The sequence below is a fragment of the Macrobrachium nipponense genome, chromosome 17, assembly GCF_015104395.2.
Source record: "Macrobrachium nipponense isolate FS-2020 chromosome 17, ASM1510439v2, whole genome shotgun sequence".
In the NCBI taxonomy this organism is placed as follows: Eukaryota; Metazoa; Arthropoda; class Malacostraca; order Decapoda; family Palaemonidae; genus Macrobrachium; species Macrobrachium nipponense.
This window is the reverse complement of record NC_087210.1, coordinates 29,087,163-29,105,763: the sequence shown is the minus strand read 5'-3', so window position 1 is coordinate 29,105,763 and position 18,601 is coordinate 29,087,163. Positions and strand designations below refer to the sequence as shown.

At 34.9% G+C, this 18,601-nt stretch overlaps 1 protein-coding gene across 6 annotated transcripts in view; it reads left to right on the top strand.

The window, feature by feature from the left end:
* The first annotated feature begins 3,742 nt into the window (after positions 1-3,742).
* Positions 3,743-18,601, top strand: part of LOC135196151 (uncharacterized) — a 240,051-nt gene continuing 225,192 nt past the window's right edge. For 4 of the 6 annotated variants that reach the window (XM_064222710.1, XM_064222709.1, XM_064222708.1 and 1 more), the window contains exon 1: positions 3,743-3,887. The gene's annotated coding sequence lies outside the window, so the exon portion shown is untranslated. Of the gene's footprint in view, positions 3,919-18,601 lie in introns of all 6 variants that reach the window. The other 2 variants (XM_064222706.1, XM_064222707.1) reach the window with 2 other exon arrangements.

The window sequence follows — 18,601 nt, the reverse complement described above, 5'->3', positions numbered from 1 at the left end:
ATTAATTTCAAAAGTAGAAGTTCGACAAAATTTCCGAGATCGATTTATTTCCCAAACTTGTTGTTCGCTGCTGATTATACTTTGGAAATTCACACAATAAATGTTTGACTGTTATCATTTTTCTACTCTCGGAGTATTCAGGAGTAGGGTTGTGTAGATCATTCACTATACTCTGTTTTTTTTCATCTGTCCATCCGCCTGTGGTGTTTTTGTATGGTAACACTGCGTCCGAGCTTTAGATAGTTACATTCAGCTTACATTCAACGATTATAATAATATCCTATTTCGAATATTAACGGTGTAATTAGCATACAGTAAATTATTAAAACACTTTTCAGTTGCAAATGTACACCCAGATATCCTTTTATTTACCTAAACTTACAAATAGCGTAACTATCTAAAGCCCGGGACGCAGTGTTACCATACAAAACACCACAGGCGGCTGGACAGATGAAAAAAGAAACAGAGTATAGGTGTCAGTGTGTTAGCAGAGTACGGTCTATTCCGAGACGTGTCAGAATTATATATGTCTCTTTTTGGTATGATGAACTCTCATGTTCCAACAATTTATTTTGCTATTTTTTCTTATAATACTTATTTTCATGTGTTATATAATCATAACTGGGGATATTTATATTTGATCTTGTCATAAGGGTTGCTTCTTCGGCTGCTTTATCAGCCTCTTCATTTCCTTTGATCCCCATATGGGAAGGAGTCCAACATATTTCTACGGTATTCCCATTATAATATGACTTATGGAGTAGTAACTTCATTTGTTGAACAATATTTTTTGGTTTGAAACTTTTGAATAGATTCTATAGCGCTTTTCGAGTCGCTATAAATCACTATATTATTGAATGACGTTTCTTTAATAATTCTTGCTGTTGATATGCAACTGCAAATAACTCTGCTGTGAAAACTTGAGCTATCAGGTAGACAGAAATTGATACTGCAGCATATCCCATCCCGAATTATAATTTAGATCCGTCTGTGTATATTGCGTGTTATGGACCTTTTCGGTTTATATGCTCTATTGTATGCTGTCTATGGTGTTCTGGGGTATGTAAGAGTAAAATTTTGATAAATATTTCAAGCGTGCACAAATTATTCACAACTGCTAAATCAACATTGAAACACTGCACAGCTATCTTCCACTGAGGCATCAAGCGCTTCATATAGCATTACTGAGGCTCGACAGCTACGTATATTGTCCCTTTCATATACTGAACCTACGCTATCTTGTGGCTTGTACGTATTAAGGTCCTCTCATCCCAAGGTCCAGGTCACTAATTCTACTTAATTGTTTCTGGTCCTCTCCAGGCTGCCTCGCATCCATAACGAACAGCTTGATCAACGACCCCATCTTACATTCTAATATTTACTTCAACAGAAATTCCTCCGCACATCAAACTCAATTCAAAAATTCTAATCCTTGCTTTGTTTTACCTATTCAGTAACCCTCAAATAACTAAAATGACCAGACTCGTACAACTTGAAATTCAGTTACTACTAATGTCCACCGTTCAGCGGTCCAGTCCTCCAATTACCATAACTTGCACTAATAGTGCATTTAAATTCTTTCACCAAATTTCTTAATCTTTATTCTATTCAATCGATAATCAAAATACCAACATCTGGCAAATTAAGCAACTTCACACTCCACACTCCCTATCTTGTAACTACCTAATGTCCTTCACCTTGCTATTTATATTGCTACTATACAAATGACAATATATGTGTGTATTATCATAATAAACATGCTATCAAGGCACAGTGTCACGTAAGACATTTCATGTTTAAATTCATATAAAAAAATACTGTTCTCAGGATAACATAATGACAGCCATTGCTTCAACCAATTCCTGACTGACAAAATTGTCAATTGTAGGATGATAGACAGTTTGATGAACGACTTTTATTCATTTCTGTTTTGTTGAGTTGAAATACTACTCTGAACAATATGGGTTTCTTTGCTCTATATCACCAACCAAATTTCTTTTGAAAAAATATATTTTAAAGAAAAGGATAATGGAGGATATGGGAATGATGTTATTGAGTCTAAATTGAAAAGCTATACGGTTGTGTTTATACATAACGCACATGCCATCTCATGACCACCATAAATAAGGAAGTACAATGTACTTATTACATCTACATGAAGCTTGATCTCCCCATCTATCGTCTACTATATGCAACTAAAATTAGCAACAAGCATATATATTCTTCAGTTTCCTAATAAGTAGATACCCATATTACGCAAGAAGCTACATAACTTCCATTAATTAAATAAACAATGGAAACTTCTAATTAATACGGAACTTGACAGGGGCACATTTGCACGCCACTAATTACCCTCATTTACTGGTAACAGCAGTTAATTGACTTGAATAGCGCCAACAAAAACTCACATTCGGGACAATTCTCGTGCGTCCTGGCATTTTTGTGAGAATGTAGGTCATTCCTTCGAGCAGTCGATATTATATACTAATAATAATAATCATCATCATCATCATCATCATCATGAAGGCAAGAAGAAAAATGACAGAAACGTTTGAAAACTCATTTTGATAGGAAATTATGCAAATGCCTAGCCTGGATAAAAAAGCAATCAAAAGTATACATACGAATTGGCAGATAAAATGAAATATTACAGGTTACTCAAAACGTTACCACATTTGGAAGTCGAGGGCGTGCGAGGCTAAGAGATGATCAAATACTGCTGGGTTAGGGCATGTTGGATGTTTATTTGGAAGCTTCTCTGAAGGTATATTTACTGGTTTAGACAATGCAATAGATTTAAATAGAGTTTATTGTTTATTATAAAGTTTGGAAAATATATAGACATAGATAGCTAGCAAGCTTTTCTCTGAAACATCTATCACACACACACACACTCACAACCACCAGCAACAATGACCGAATCGTTGAAAGACAATGTAAGTGTGTGATGATAATATACCCACAAGGATAGGTAAAGGATTAAAGCTAAAGCCAAACCCGGGTACGAACTACAGTCTTTAATTATTTCTATGTGGTAATATATATATATATATATATATATATATATATATATATATAATATATATATATATATATATATACACATACATATATGTGGAGAGAGAGAGAGAGAGAGAGAGAGAGAGAGAGAGAGAGAGAGAGCCCAGAGAGACACTCTCTCTCTCTCGAACACAGGCAAAAGATACAGACTTCTCATATACTGAGGAAAGTATGTGCTCTGCCACTCAGTCTCTTTCTTTGACACAAAGAAATTCTCTCTCTCTCTCAAAGGCAAAGGGAATACCCTTACAGGCCTACAAGAAGGTGTTAGATCGGTTCGAGCGTTTTCCCGGGCCGTAAATTCTGAATGGGACGGTAATATGTCGACCGTTCGGCATGAAATCATAAACGGCCTCTGATGCGGGAAGCTGGAAATAAACCAGGTATTCATTATTCGGTAGAACCCCAAGAACAGATGGCACACACAGACGACGATGTGGATTGGAGAGCGTGTATGCGCGCAAGCACGCGAGAGAGAGAGAGAGGGGGGGGGATGTGTGTTTGTACCAAGAGCAGAAACAGCACCCAGTACAGAAAAGAGCCGCACCAACTAACTTTGCTATATCTGGTCGGTGAACGGACACTAGAGGGACGACCTGGCAAACTCTCTCTCTCTCTCTCTCTCTCTCTCTCTCTCCGCTCCTCCTCCTCCTCCTCCTCTTCTTGGCTTTGGAACCAAGAGCGGGCCCAGTCTCTCGCTAGACGTCCCCGTGCGTGTATCGCCGTTTCTCCCGTGGGGGCCCACGCGCCCTACATTTAAAACTCCTTGGAGTATTATCGACTCGAGGAGTGGAGGAGGAAGAGAAAAGTTCGCTCCTCAGGCAATGGTAGCAGTGATTGTAAATTGCTTTATCAATGGTAAACTTTGTACCACTGACGCTAGTATTTTTGTGCTTGGATAAGAGGTGCTAACGACGAATGATATGGAAAATTTATGTACAATTTGTTTTCACTTTCTGATTACCGAGGACTTCCTGCGGATGGGTGAAAAGTTAAAATGAAATTCAAAAGGACTAAATTTGGAAACACTCATTAAAAGAGATGAGACTGAAACTGGAATACTGAAACTAGCACTATAACATAAGTGACAATGTCTAAGGCCTTTTCATGTTCACAAAACAATCATACAGAAGAAAGTGAGAAAAAAAAATCACTGAAGTAAAACAGCAGTTACATTTTAAATATTATAAAGGGAATTTAATATTTATATTTGATACGATAACGTACGTTAAACCTGAGCAACGTATTTTACTAGGATAATATCCTTTCAATTCCATGCAAGATTGCCTTTCATGTAAGCTGAATCCATGACATTAATTTGGATCTATTTTTGTTACCAAAGCAAAACAACAACGTGACATTTGCAAAATACGTTTATCTCGTGGTAAGTATAGCTTTAACGATTATTTTCCGGTTACAGTAGGTCAGCGGCGGTATGACTTTCGTCACAGACTTTCGTCAACAGAGTTAAAAGGTTAACAATCTTGAAACAAAAACATGTTGAAATCTTTTCTGTTCCAATGTAACTACGTATTTCATTGTCTTTTCACTTGTTAATCTCTGCTATCTACAAGATTTTACATCAATTCGCTACTAAATGTCATAACGATAAAACGACACTCTTGAAAAGCCAAGATTGCAGTCATTTTGGGCCAACGTAAGAAGGAAACGGCATAAAGAAGAGATTATAAATAAGTACTATACGATCAAGAAAAAAATAAAACAGATGACAGATAAATGATAAACATATGTACTACCAATGAATATATAATATATATATATATATATATATATATATATATATATATATATATATATATATATATATATATATCATACATATAACAAGCGTTCTTCACAGTTATAAATATAATACTAATGAAAAACACGTCAACAAAACGTAATTGTGACAGTAACGGTCTAAGGCTCTTTAATAAATTTGTAAATCAATAAATCGTCATGGACCAATCCAAGATTATTGTTTAAAGGTATGAATTTAAACGTCTATACAAGCGGGGCTATCTCGGTGGTCATGATACAAGTGCAGATACGTTAAAAGTTCAGCGTGATCTATACATGCATGAAACTATTACCATGAGTCAAACAAAAGGAATATTTCATGGAGTAGCTGTCTCCTGACAGCCACTACTTTACGAGAAGGATATATTCAATGCCAATTCACGGTTCAGCAGACAAATGCAAATTCTGAAGGACACAGGGACCTAAGAAAATACATTTATTTATTTACCTTTCGTCTATTTCAAGAAAGGGCCTATTAAGCATTTACTTTTGTATTTAATAACTTTGCTTACAACGCAAAACTTATATGAAAGTAAATTAAAGGTGTAGTTTTCATCCTACGTGAGCGGTGAAGAGATTGATTCATTAATTGTGACACAGTTGTTGGCACAGCTTACGCAAAAGTACAAGCTTGCGTACATGTGAGTGTGACATTTAGTTAACACACACACACATACACACATATATATAATAATTATATATAATATATAATATATATATTAATATATATAATAATATATATATATATATATATATATATATATATGTGTGTGTGTGTATATATACGTATACATATACATAATGTGAGAGTGACATGTACATTTACTAAATGTCACAATCAACATCTACGAAAAAGTCTAATTATAACATATAAATACTTCCAACAAATAATTATATTTTGTTTCTATTGAGTATGCTGTGCCAACAACTGTCACAATTAATGAATCAACCTCTTCACCGTTGACGCAGGATGCAAACTACACACTTTTTTTCCTATTTTATTTACATTAAACTATAAAAATAAAGGAATAGAGAAAGACTTCGAGGTGGAGTATTCTTGTTCCATATCAACCGATTGTGAATGTGAGTGTACGAGTGCTGTCAAACTATATATATATATATAATTACTTTAGCAGGCGATTTATTTAACACAAATATCCACAGGTGAAAAATAAGAGGAGGGGTGTAGCCCCTGACCTGTTTCGACTTTATTTCCAAGCCACTGACCATGTATCAGTCCTTCGTCAATGGCTTGGAAATAAAATCGAAACCAGTCAGAACCTACAACCGGCTTCTTATTTTTCATAATACACAAGTATGCGTGTAGTCATAATACCAAATGAGAATGTAGGTCTTGATAATATGTAAGAACTATCTCTTATCTAGATAATACGTAAGAGCTTTCTCTTGTCTAGCACATACATACATATTACATAAATAACATATATATGTGTATATATAGTATTTATATCTATCTATCTATTCTATATATCTATCTATATATATATATATATATATATAATATATATATATATATGAGATCGGGACCATAAACATCAAACTGTCGGGTAAGATGAGGGAGGAACGTAGGAAAGTATTCTCCTCTCATTCTCTATCTCCTCCTCTCTCTCTCTCTCTCCGCTCTCTACTCTCAAGGTCTTTAATGACACTGGCTGATAGTGAGTCTGTATGACGTTAACAGCGCTTCTCCTTTCTGCATAGGATGAGGTTATACTGATGTGGAGTCTTTCAGATCCATTCCTGCCATCGGAGCCAGCTACATGAAGGATAGTCTTTGTCTAGGCAACCCCGCCCTCTCTCTCTCTCTCTCTCTCTCTCTCTCTCTCTCTCTCTCTCTCTCTCTCTCTCTCTCTCTCTCTCTCTCTCAAAGACACTACCGAAAAAGTTCAATGCTTTTCTCTTCAACTAATAGCTTTTCATTTGGACAAAGCAGTGATAGTGGTAGAGTTAATCTCTTCTTTTCTTTCAAATGTTTTTATAGTCACCCTTTCTATAAAGAAACATGCGAGAAACAAAAAACCTGGAAATGAACATTTTTTTCCAGAAATGACAAGTCCGTTTAAGACGTTAATTTAAATCCACACATTTATTAGAAAAAGGAGTTCTAACTAAAAACTAAATCAGCCCATTTGTTCAAATACAACGTGACTCACTTACATTGACATATGTATGTTTCGTACCACCATTCATACTCCAGAACTTAATTTTTCATGTCTGGATTCTTATTCCTGACTTCCAACTTCTATGGGAACTTAGATACACATACCTACTTCAGTATGATCGTCCATTACTTCGTTACCTTATGCTTCACTTGCTTTTCAAGTTAGCGAATGATCTAAAATTTCCTGGGCACTAATCGACCTTCAAAGGTAAGAGGATTCCTACTTCTAAGATTACAAGTTGGTTGCTAAAATGAAAATAATAGGGTTTCTTTACTATTATAAAAAAATAAAATAAATAAATAAATAAATAAATGATAATTTTAACAAAAGACATCAAGTCTAATGTGAAGGAACTGAAACGATCATGCTTAATCAATTGGCTTGAGAGGGTGGCGCCCGAAAGGGTTGAGTACGAATGACGTTGCTAACCATAATAGTGATATATACACACTCACTATATTAACACACACACACACACATACATGAAGAGTATGTTTACACATGCAAATATGCACCCACCCAATCAACTTGAAAATACATCTTGGAATATTACTCAGAATTCCCTCTCTAAGTCAAGCAATAAATTGAACACGAGAGAATATCGGAGAAATAAACGCAACATAAAGAGAACAAAAGAAAACTAGTCTCCCCACCCACAACAGTATTGCAGAGGCATACTCTTTCCTGTCCCGGAGCGAAGGGCTCGACCGACCTACGCGCAGTAATGACTTGCCAGCGATTCTGAAACTAGGTCAGCAGGGAAGGAAAGACCTGTGAAACAATAGGTCGTGCAATACCTCTCTCCTCTCTCTCTCTCTCTCTCTCTCTCTCTCTCTCAGTTATTAGTGAATAAAGAAAACATTATTTTTTAAAACGTATAAAAAAAATAGAATAGCTTTTGTGATGTGCATAAGGACAAACAATGAAATTCATGACTAACCTCAAATAAATGGAGAATTCTTGGATATTTCATCACAAACAAATAAAAGCATGAATAACAATATCTACTGAAGAGATCAATAGCCTAGCAGATAACCTGATAAAAAAAAATCACAAATCCTTAAATACACGAAATTTAAGGAGAGAGGGAGAGAGAGAGAGAGAGAGAGAGAGAGAGAGAGAGAGAGAGAGAGAGAGAGAGAGAGAAAAAATGCGGGGTGGTGGAATGAAATAACAAATACACTTAAGTTCTGAGTGAAACAATATAGTAAATTGAACAGGAAGACGCAACCCATCATCAGCCTTAGTAACAAATTAGGGGATAGAAAGGATAACCTCAAATGACCGTTTCCAAATGATTCATGAGAATACCATACTCTTCTTAAGACAAAGCGAAAAGTTGGACATTTTAATATAGTAATATATATATGTTTGTGTGTGTGTGTTTATATATAATATAATATATATATATATATATATATATATAGATATATATATATATGATATAACAATAGCAGCAAAAGAATGTTTTACTGCAATGAAGGCATCTACCCCTTCCAACGGAACTAAGTAATGATATTCCGTTAATACATCCCAGTCTATAAATCTTCACTAAGTATAATGAATTTTAATAACAATATAACACCCACTACAGCCATACCAACATACAAAATAAATATTTTGACGATACTTGTAACTATAACCATTCGGCCGTAAACAGTACTACCCTATATATATAAAATAAATATTATAAATAAATGATATATATTAATATATATATATATATTAAATATTTATATATTATATAATATATATGTGATATATAGTAGTATATATTCTTAGAAGAGAGAGAGAGAGAGAGAGAGAGAGAAGAGAGAGAGAAATTAATCGTATAACTGAACGACATAAGTAGCAAAATGAAAGTAGAATATATGGCTCTCTAAAATCGCCGTGATTCATCTGCTCTTGATTCTTGATTTCGGATTTTTACACTAAGTTGTTTATGGAAAAGTAACCTCCTCAGAATAATAATAAATTCTTACGCCCTTCTACAAGAAACACTACAATATTTTATATATATATATATATATATATATATATATATATATATATATAAATATTGGGTCATTTTAATTCTAACAATTACAACGCCATACCTCATTGTCTTATCATATATATATATATATATATAATATATATATATATATATATATATATTATTGAGAGAGAGGAGAGAGAGAGAGAGAGAGAGAGAGAGAGAGAGAGAGAGAAGAGAGAGAGAGAGAGAGAGGCTAATACGGGAACAATGTGGGGCTGGACAAGGACTATGGCGTTGAGATCAAGTAATTGTTCTAAAACGTCTTGGTGAAAAGTTTGAAACTAACAAGAAAAGCTGCACATGGCATATGAAGACCTACAAAGAGATCATGTTAGAACTAATAAATACGGCAGCGTGGGTGGGTGGGGTTGATGCCTGGAAAGTGTTTTAATTTTCATGACGGAAGCGATGCGTGTGACATAATATGTAAAAGGGAGAGTGGCTGGTTTGATGTACAAAACATTTATTTCTCCACAAGTGTTTAATATTCGTAAGTATGGAACAATAAGAGAAGCGCGTATATGTATAGGACAATAAGAGAAGCGTGTATATGTATATGTATTTATATATGCATATAACCATGATGATGAAAAAAGTAATGCTAACATGGAAGGTGAACAATGGGGTGGTATTTGACAGATGATGCAATTTAAAATATACAAAAATAGTAAAAAAGTGGCACAGATGAAAGGACTAAATATAAATTGTTTTGTTTCTCAGGTAGAAAAAAGTTTATACATCTGACGATGCGGTGAAAGATATTTTGGAATGAAAGATCTCTATGTTCTGGAAGGGGTAAACCTAGAGAGAGAGAGAGAGAGAGAGAGAGAGAGAGAGAGAGAGAGAGAGAGAGAGAGAGAGAGAGAGAGAGTGCAAACGGCAGTGTGCGCAGGAAAAATTCTATCTTCATTCGTACTACATACCTCCTGAGGAACCAACAACATTCACCAAGGACCAAAGCGAACACATCTCTTTATAAATAGTACAAACGTATTTATTGAGGTTTAATTGGAGACGGGTACTACCTGTCATATTAATTGTGGGTACATTTTAACATCAAATTACTGTAGTTACTTACTTTCCACTCTCCAAAACGCTCCTATTTAGAAATAGCCATTTTTAAAATTCTCTCTATCTACGTTTGTATATGTAACAAGAAATTACGTGCTCCCACGACTCCGTGGTATTGGACTACTTAAGGTTAAAATGAAAAAGCATATTGGCTGTTAAACTGGAGTTTAAAACAAACACACACTATATATATATATATATATATATATATATATATATATATATATATAGTATATATATATTATATATATATATATATGCCTAGTTTATGAGCTGACAATCTAAAATGCATATAAAGTTCTTAAATAAACGTACACCATAACCACACATACAATTTTAAGCCCAAATATATCATCTTTACAACAGACCTAAAGGTACCGCACGCTCAACCTATAAAAAATATCTATTTATCGATAACCAACTTGTAATAAATCTAACAAAATAGCTCAAGGTTTGCCGATAACCGAAATGTTCATGTTCACGTGCGTATCAGAAACCGATATTTGAGTAATTATATAAAACGGCTTAGAATGAAACGCTTACTGAAAAGCCACATAGATTGCCTATGTTCTCAAATCGTCTTTCATCTGACATCTAACTAGAGAAGCGATGATATAACTACCCCAGATGGCTATTCATTACCCATGCAATGCTAAAGGCCGTAGCACTTATCAAAGAGAGAGAGAGAGAGAGAGAGAGAGAGAGAGAGAGAGAGAGAGAGAGAGAGAGAGAGAGAGAGAATGTGTTATGGGACACAAGTCCATCTTCTCTTGTAATTAGCTTAAAAACGACAAACATTATTATTCAGAAGATAATACCCTACACAAGGGGCATTGACTTGAAATTTAAACTTCCAAGAATATGGTATTCATTTGAAGTAAGCTTCCAAGAATATGGTGTTCATTTGAAATAAGCTTCCAAGAATATGGTGTTCATTTGAAATAAGCTTCCAAGAATATGGTGTTCATTTGAAATAAGCTTCCAAGAATATGGTGTTCATTTAAAAGAAGTTACAGAAGATATGATATACAGAAAGAGAACAGTTTTTAGAAAATGAATGGGTAAATTAATAAATTAATCACTCAATATATAAAAATATACATATATTATAAAAATTCAAGGTTAATGTTTAAGGGTAATAATAATAATGAAAATAATAACAATAGATACAAACATTCAGCACTGCGATCTGATCAGACAAGAATCTCTGCCTACAGATTAACTTTCATCTGAAGAGAAAATGCCAAGAGTAACAAATTAACTGGATCAATACATGACCATTTCTAATTTAAACTTCAATGACAAAGACGAAAACAAGAAAAGGAAGGGGAAGGTGCCGAGGAGATTCCCTCCTAAGAACAAAGACAGGAGGGGATTAGCGCACACTGATGATTACCAGTTCCACGCCAAGCTCTCCCTTAACTGCAAGGTTATTATGACATAGTCAAGGACTGCTCTTTGGCAGGGCTTCTCTAGTCGTTCATGGGCTTTTCTCCAAGGTCTGCGAGAAACATTTCGCGACTTCCGTGATAACTAAATATCCCGAATTTCAACTAATTTAAACATATCGATTAGAAATGTATGAACTGAAAATTCCTTTGCTTCAAACATGGTGACTCGCTACAAAAATATCCACGACCATTTCAATAGGTTTCAACTTCGATTCACTTGTGAGAAAGGCATTGTATCCTTGATATCTATGCGACTTGGGTGGATTAATGTTTGTTTGTTTGTATGGTGTTTTAACGTTGCATGGAACCAGTGGTCATTCAGCAACGGGACCAACGGCTTTACGTGACTTCCGAACCAAGTCGAGAGTGAACTTCTATCACTAGAAATACACTTCTCTCACCCCTCAGTGGAATGTCCAAGAATAGAACTCGCAGCCACCGAGGTGTCACGCCAGCACCTTACCGACCACGCCACTAAGGCGCTCTCTTCTTTGGTGGATTAGAACCATAGAACCAGGGTAGAAACTGAGCACGCAGCTAGGAACCCCATTGAATATATTAGCTACAATCCCCAAAGATGCAACAAGACGCTCATGTAAATACATACCAACGTGCCGCACAATGGAAAATTATATGTATATGTGTATGTATGTGTATATATGTATATATATATATATATATATATATATATATATATATATATATACAATATATGTGTGTGTGTGTGTGTGTTACGGCTGAGTTTACGTAAAAAAAACATAACGGATTGTCTTCTAGACAGCTTCAAATATATCTTCTTCGATAATCAGAATAGCCTACAATGCGAGATTTTTCAACTTCCAAACCACATCGTCCATCAAACGTTTCCTGGGATTTCTCCGAAAATGAGCAGCACTATACTCTGTTTTTTTTTCCATCTGTCCATCCGCCTGTGTTGTTTGCGCATGGTAACAGTGCGTCCCGGGCTTTAAATATTATCCTATTTCGAATCTTAACGGTGTAATTCGCATACAGTAAATTATTAACACACTTTTCAGTTGCAAATGTACACCCAGATATTCTTTTATTTACTTAAAACTTACACAAAGCTTAACTATTATAGCCTGGGACGCAGTGTTACCATGCGAAAACACCACACGCGGATGGACAGATGGAAAAAAACAGAGTATAGTTCATCTTGAGCTCAAACCGAAACGGCCACCAATCGTTTTCAAGTACACTATTTGATCAACTCATCTTGGACTTCTTCCGAAATGGCCAAGACTCGTTTGACACGGATTTATAGCTTACTGGCAAATAAAATGAACTTGAAGTATATATATATATATATATATATATAGATATATATATATATATATATATAGGATATATATATATATAAAATTCAAGAACGCACTTTCATATCATTCTGTGAATCACAGATGACAATGAATATGAACTAAAACCTCATCATACCCGTTATATGGAAAAGCTTCAACTCTAAGATCTGTTAGGTGGCATTTCATCATTCAAACCGCTTATGTACATGAAATGAATATATAATGCCTCAGGGAACTCTTATAAAATCATCTTTCACATAGATTCCTAAAATGTTGATAAAATCCATGGTTTATATAAATCCCTTCATTAGGTTCTAGGAACGAAATTCCGCTTTGCGAAGCCAGACGAGGAGCAGCACAAGTCAACGACTATCTTTAGCCATCATTAAACATTCAATGCTTGTAAAGGTCATGGCTAGCAAATCCTGCTCTGTAACCTCCAAATGTTCTCTCCAAAGGCCACTAACTAGTGTCCGTTTTCTTGAGAGAGAAAACCATTTACTAACCAAAGAAAAGGAGAAAACAAGCGATAACTCATACACTCCGATGACATATAATTAATGCTAAACATACAATATATCAAAATGCAATTCCTTCATGGAAAAATTACAATGAAATTATACGGTGATTTGCAGTGAAAACTTGCTTCCAGTAAAATGCAGCTTGCTTTGCAATCAACATTATTTGCATGCAAATGATGTACACAACATGACGTTAAACGGATTAGACATGACCAGTTAAACTTATCTATTACCTATATTTACCCATTGCAATTAATGATTATATATAGATATATATATATTATATATATATATATATATATATATATATATAATCATTAATTGCAATGGGTAAATATAGGTAATAGATAAGTTTAACTGGTCATGTCTAATCCGTTTAACGTCATGTTGTGTACATCATTTGCATGCAAATAATGTAGATTGCAAAGCAAGCTGCATTTACTGGAAGCAAGTTTTCACTTGCTTCCAGAAAATATATTATATATATTTTACATCATTTGCATGCAAATAATGTTGATTGCAAAGCAAGCTGCATTTTACTGGAAGCAAGTTTTCACTTGCTTCCAGTAAAATATATTATATATATATGTATATATATATACACATATATATATAATATATTTACACATACATACACACACTATGTGAATTAAACCTATTCAAAATTGGAAAATTCACTGTCTACAGTCATTCTTGAAAAATAAGAAAATATAAGGTTTACAGGCTTCTGCATTTTAAACGTGATAAGGCGGCCCTTCATAAATTTATATATATATATATATATATATATATCATATATATATATATATATATATATATATATATATAATATATATATATATATATATATATATATTATATATATATATATCATATATATATAATATATATATATATATATTTCGCAGAATCGTATAAGATTAGGCCGATCTTCTCATGTTTTACTGAATGGTTAATTCAGTCGTCGCCTAATGGTACAAGTCAAACATTCCCTTCAACGAAAGTAACGTTGTTATAAGTGCTGGGCTGAATTACCAATCCAATGCCCTTAATACCTCAGACTAGAATAACAGATGAATGGTGGACGACAAATGGCAAGACCTCACTTAACAATGAAGACAGAATTTCCTCTGAGAAAAGAGCAAAATAAGCGTGAGAATCAAAGACGAAGTGTGAAAGAATAACAACAACAGACGAAGTGTGAAATTACAAATGAGAATAAAAGACGAAGTGTGAAAATATTAACTTAAGTAAAGGCAGACTTAACCCAAAAAGCAAAGGAGATAAGGAAAATATCACTAAATTTCATGATAGTAATTAACCATGTACGCGTACATTAAAATGACTACATTTTGCGGCATTTGACCCTTTCATTTAGTGTGCATAAGCGAGACCTTTCTTGGATCCCTTTTACGGCACAAAAATCTAGTCCTTAACAGATGAAACAAGTTCTTTTAGTCACTAAATACATAAAAAAAACCAAACAGCATTAACCAGACCACCTCGTATTTACATGACATGATCTCTTACTTTACAAGTTAATTACTTTATGAGCATGACTTCGAAAATACATGAAATCTGGATAATTGCTCACGCTACTGTCAGGCCTTCTTCTCCGCAAAATGACTGTCAACAGAACATTAAAATACAATTATAACTACACGTACTTAACCACAACGAACTAAGTTGAAACATATCGTTGTACCCTATAAAGATTTTCCATTTAGTTTTGTAGTACAGGTATATTTAACCGCAATAAACTCTGCGTTTAAACGGTTTCACGTTTCACTTAGTACGTGTATAGCGTACGTCGCTCTCAATACAGAGAATCTATCTTCAAAAGGAAGAACTGTAATAATAATAATATATTGGCTTGGCAACAAATTTTTGTCGCTTCAGAAGACCATAAAGTATGTGATAAGAATACCAGCATAGTTTTTACAGGAAAATCGCACTGCTGTCGTTACAGTTATTTTAAAATTCAATTACTTTAAGTTTATAAGCAGTAACGGATACGAATACGATATATATATATATATATATATATATATATATATATATATATTATATATATATATATATTATATATTTGTGTTTGTTTGTTCGTATGGTGCTTTTACGTTGCATGGAACTAGTGGTTATTCAGCAACGGGACCAACGGCTTTACGTGACTTCCGAACCACGTCGAGGGTGAACTTCAATCACCAGAAACGCGGGGGACGATCTCCCTCCTGCCTCCTCCCACGAGACCTTACAAATCTTTATTCTCGAAAGAGATCGGCGGACGTGATGGTAACAGAAATGCTAACACAGCATTACCGAAGTAATCACCTTCATCAATGTAGTACATTTCCGTTTTCTTTACTCCGTATTACCAAGTATAAAATGTCAATGCTTATTTAAGAATTACTGAAGGGAATCTTCATCATAACATTATTTAACAGTAAACCTCTATATCTTATTTAGGTTACAGTGTTCTTCCTACAACGTATTATTACTGCATTTGTTAATTCCGAATTTCTTGCTTTGTAAATTCTACGTTATTCTAAGAACAGAATAATAATAATAATAATAATAATAATAATAATAATAATAATAAAATAATAATAATAATAATAAAATAATTAATAGGGTATCCTAGATCTTATAATTATTCAACATATTTCGTAATTATATACGACCATGTTCTTGTACGGGCAAAAAACCAATAATCTTTCTCATAAGAAAACGGTGATTTAACAGATCGTTTGGCATTTGCTGTCAACTAGTACTTTTTTCCCTTTAAGGCATTCATCATTAAACTGAACACTTTTTACCACTGGCCAGTAAAACTTTCTTGATATAAAGTATTTGATATGGATGACATTTTCTTTCTACTCGTTCTCTTCGTCAAAGAAAATTTTCTGATCAAATAGTTCTGTATCCACGATTATTTTTTAACAACTCATTCTCCTTCACTTCTTACTGTATTCCGCAAGCAGTCACTTTTTCAACAAATCCTTTTTACGCAGCGCTTCCTATCGATTACGGTACATTTAATAATGTGAACAGGCTATTATCATCCTGCTCTCATTTCATTCGTTCAAAATTCCTTGCTATCGACGTCAGGAACTGAGCTAAAATTGTAACGAGGTCACAAGAGCAGCCAGTAGCTGTATCTAAATGAGACGCTTTCTTCAATATTCTGCTTTGCCTTTCCCATCCTTTCCTTTTCCTATACTCAGAGGTCTCATTCGGACGAGGTCCTAGATTTGCTCAGTGCCACCTAACCTTCAGGTAAAATGTCAGTTACAGATAAAGCAAGCCGACATACAACTTTGCCTCCCTTGCTCTCAAGAAATTTCACGCCTCGGGTATAATTTTAACCAAATGTGTATTGCTACATTACAGAACTGTTTTCACTTGACAGGGGTCTAGACGTATGACTATAAATTTCATTACAGTGCAGTTATTTGTGAACACAAAATAAGTTTATTTATGCACACTCTATACAGGTTTCAAATAAAAAAAATCATTGTATCCTAGCAACTGTACCCGTCCTTCGGATGTCAGTTACAGTAAAGCAAGCCGACATACAACTTGCCTCAGTCTGGCACCCTTGCTCTCAAAGAAATTTCACGCCTCGGGTATTTTAATTTAACCAAATGTGTATTGCTACATTACAGAAACTGTTTTCAACTTGACAGGGGTCTAGACGTATAGACTATAAATTCATTACAGTGCAGTTATTTGTGAACACAAAATAAGTTTATTTATGCACACTCTATACAGGTTTCAAATAAAAAAAATCATTGTATCCTAGCAACTGTACCCGTCCTTCGGATGTGTTATCGAAAGCACATTCATTACTAAATGACCTGGACGTCCATCTTTCCCCAGCCAGTGCTACTGCGTCACTGACTGGCTCAGTCAAGTACCGCCGGCTGACGGCAGTCGCATAAATGTTGCACCGGTTGCTCGGGAAAGATTTCCATCGCGAGGCTCACCTTAAATGGGCCTTGATAAAACTCAGCTTAATAGTTAAAACTCTGAAATCGATGCTAAATGCATTTGTAGTCATTTTTCGTTAAATCATATAGCCAAATTTGAATGCCGTAGGCACATCTTTGACCCTTAGGGCCCTAATTCCTAAAGGGGAGGGGGTTGTGCCCCCTTCTATCAAGGTGGGGGCAGGTGGGCTACGACCCCCTTTTCCCCTTGTCAGTTAAGTCGAAAGGGCGTAGGCCTCCTGCCCCTAATATTGTGGGATACCCCCCGGATCCCCATTTCCAGGAGGGGGTTGGCCCCCTTACTACTGAGGGCGCCTTATGGCCCCCTTATGGTGGAGAGCCTGTTTGTACCTACTAAAACACTTCTAGGTAGATGTCAACTCCGAAAGTTCTAAAAAAATGAGGGAGTATGAAAAAGAAGGGTTATTCCACCCACCCCCCACCCTCCCATTTAGAATCGACACTCGAATTTCGGACTTTGACTAAAACCTTCCTGGTGGGGAGGGGGGTCTATGGTAAAAATTAGGTAGCGCAAGCTGTCAACTCCGAGAGCTGTAAAAAATGAGGGGGGTACGATTAAAAGAAGGGTTATGATCCTCTTAGAAACGGCTCTCGAATTCGGATTTTGACTAAAACCTTCCTGGGGGGAGGGGTCTATGGTAAAACTTTGGTAGCCATAACTTTCATAGTCTGAGCAATGCATAGCGACCAAATAAACAGACAGAAATTATTTTCTTTTATATATATATATAATATATATATATATAATATATATATATATATAGAATACATAAGAAATTTCTTTTTTGGAATCGCAATAATACCGCATATCTTATTACAACAGTAATAATAATTTAACTTATTAACGGTCACTTTTCGGATAAAATTCCAGGTTACATCGTAATAAGCCATTATGGCCTATAACGACTTCACAATCTCTTTAAAAAAGCATTAGCGAGAGCTTGAGAACAACGTAACTGCTTATTGATGGCTACGCGAAATTGAACTGCAGCTGCGTAAACCAGGAAAGGAGACAACAGAGCGAAATTTTGTCAGTCAAAAGATACCCACCAGTAAGGAGTAAGAGCGTCAAAAACCACACTGATGCTCTCTCCTACAGCTGGTGAATAATTGTAATAAGCATGTTTGCACATGTCATCACAATCATG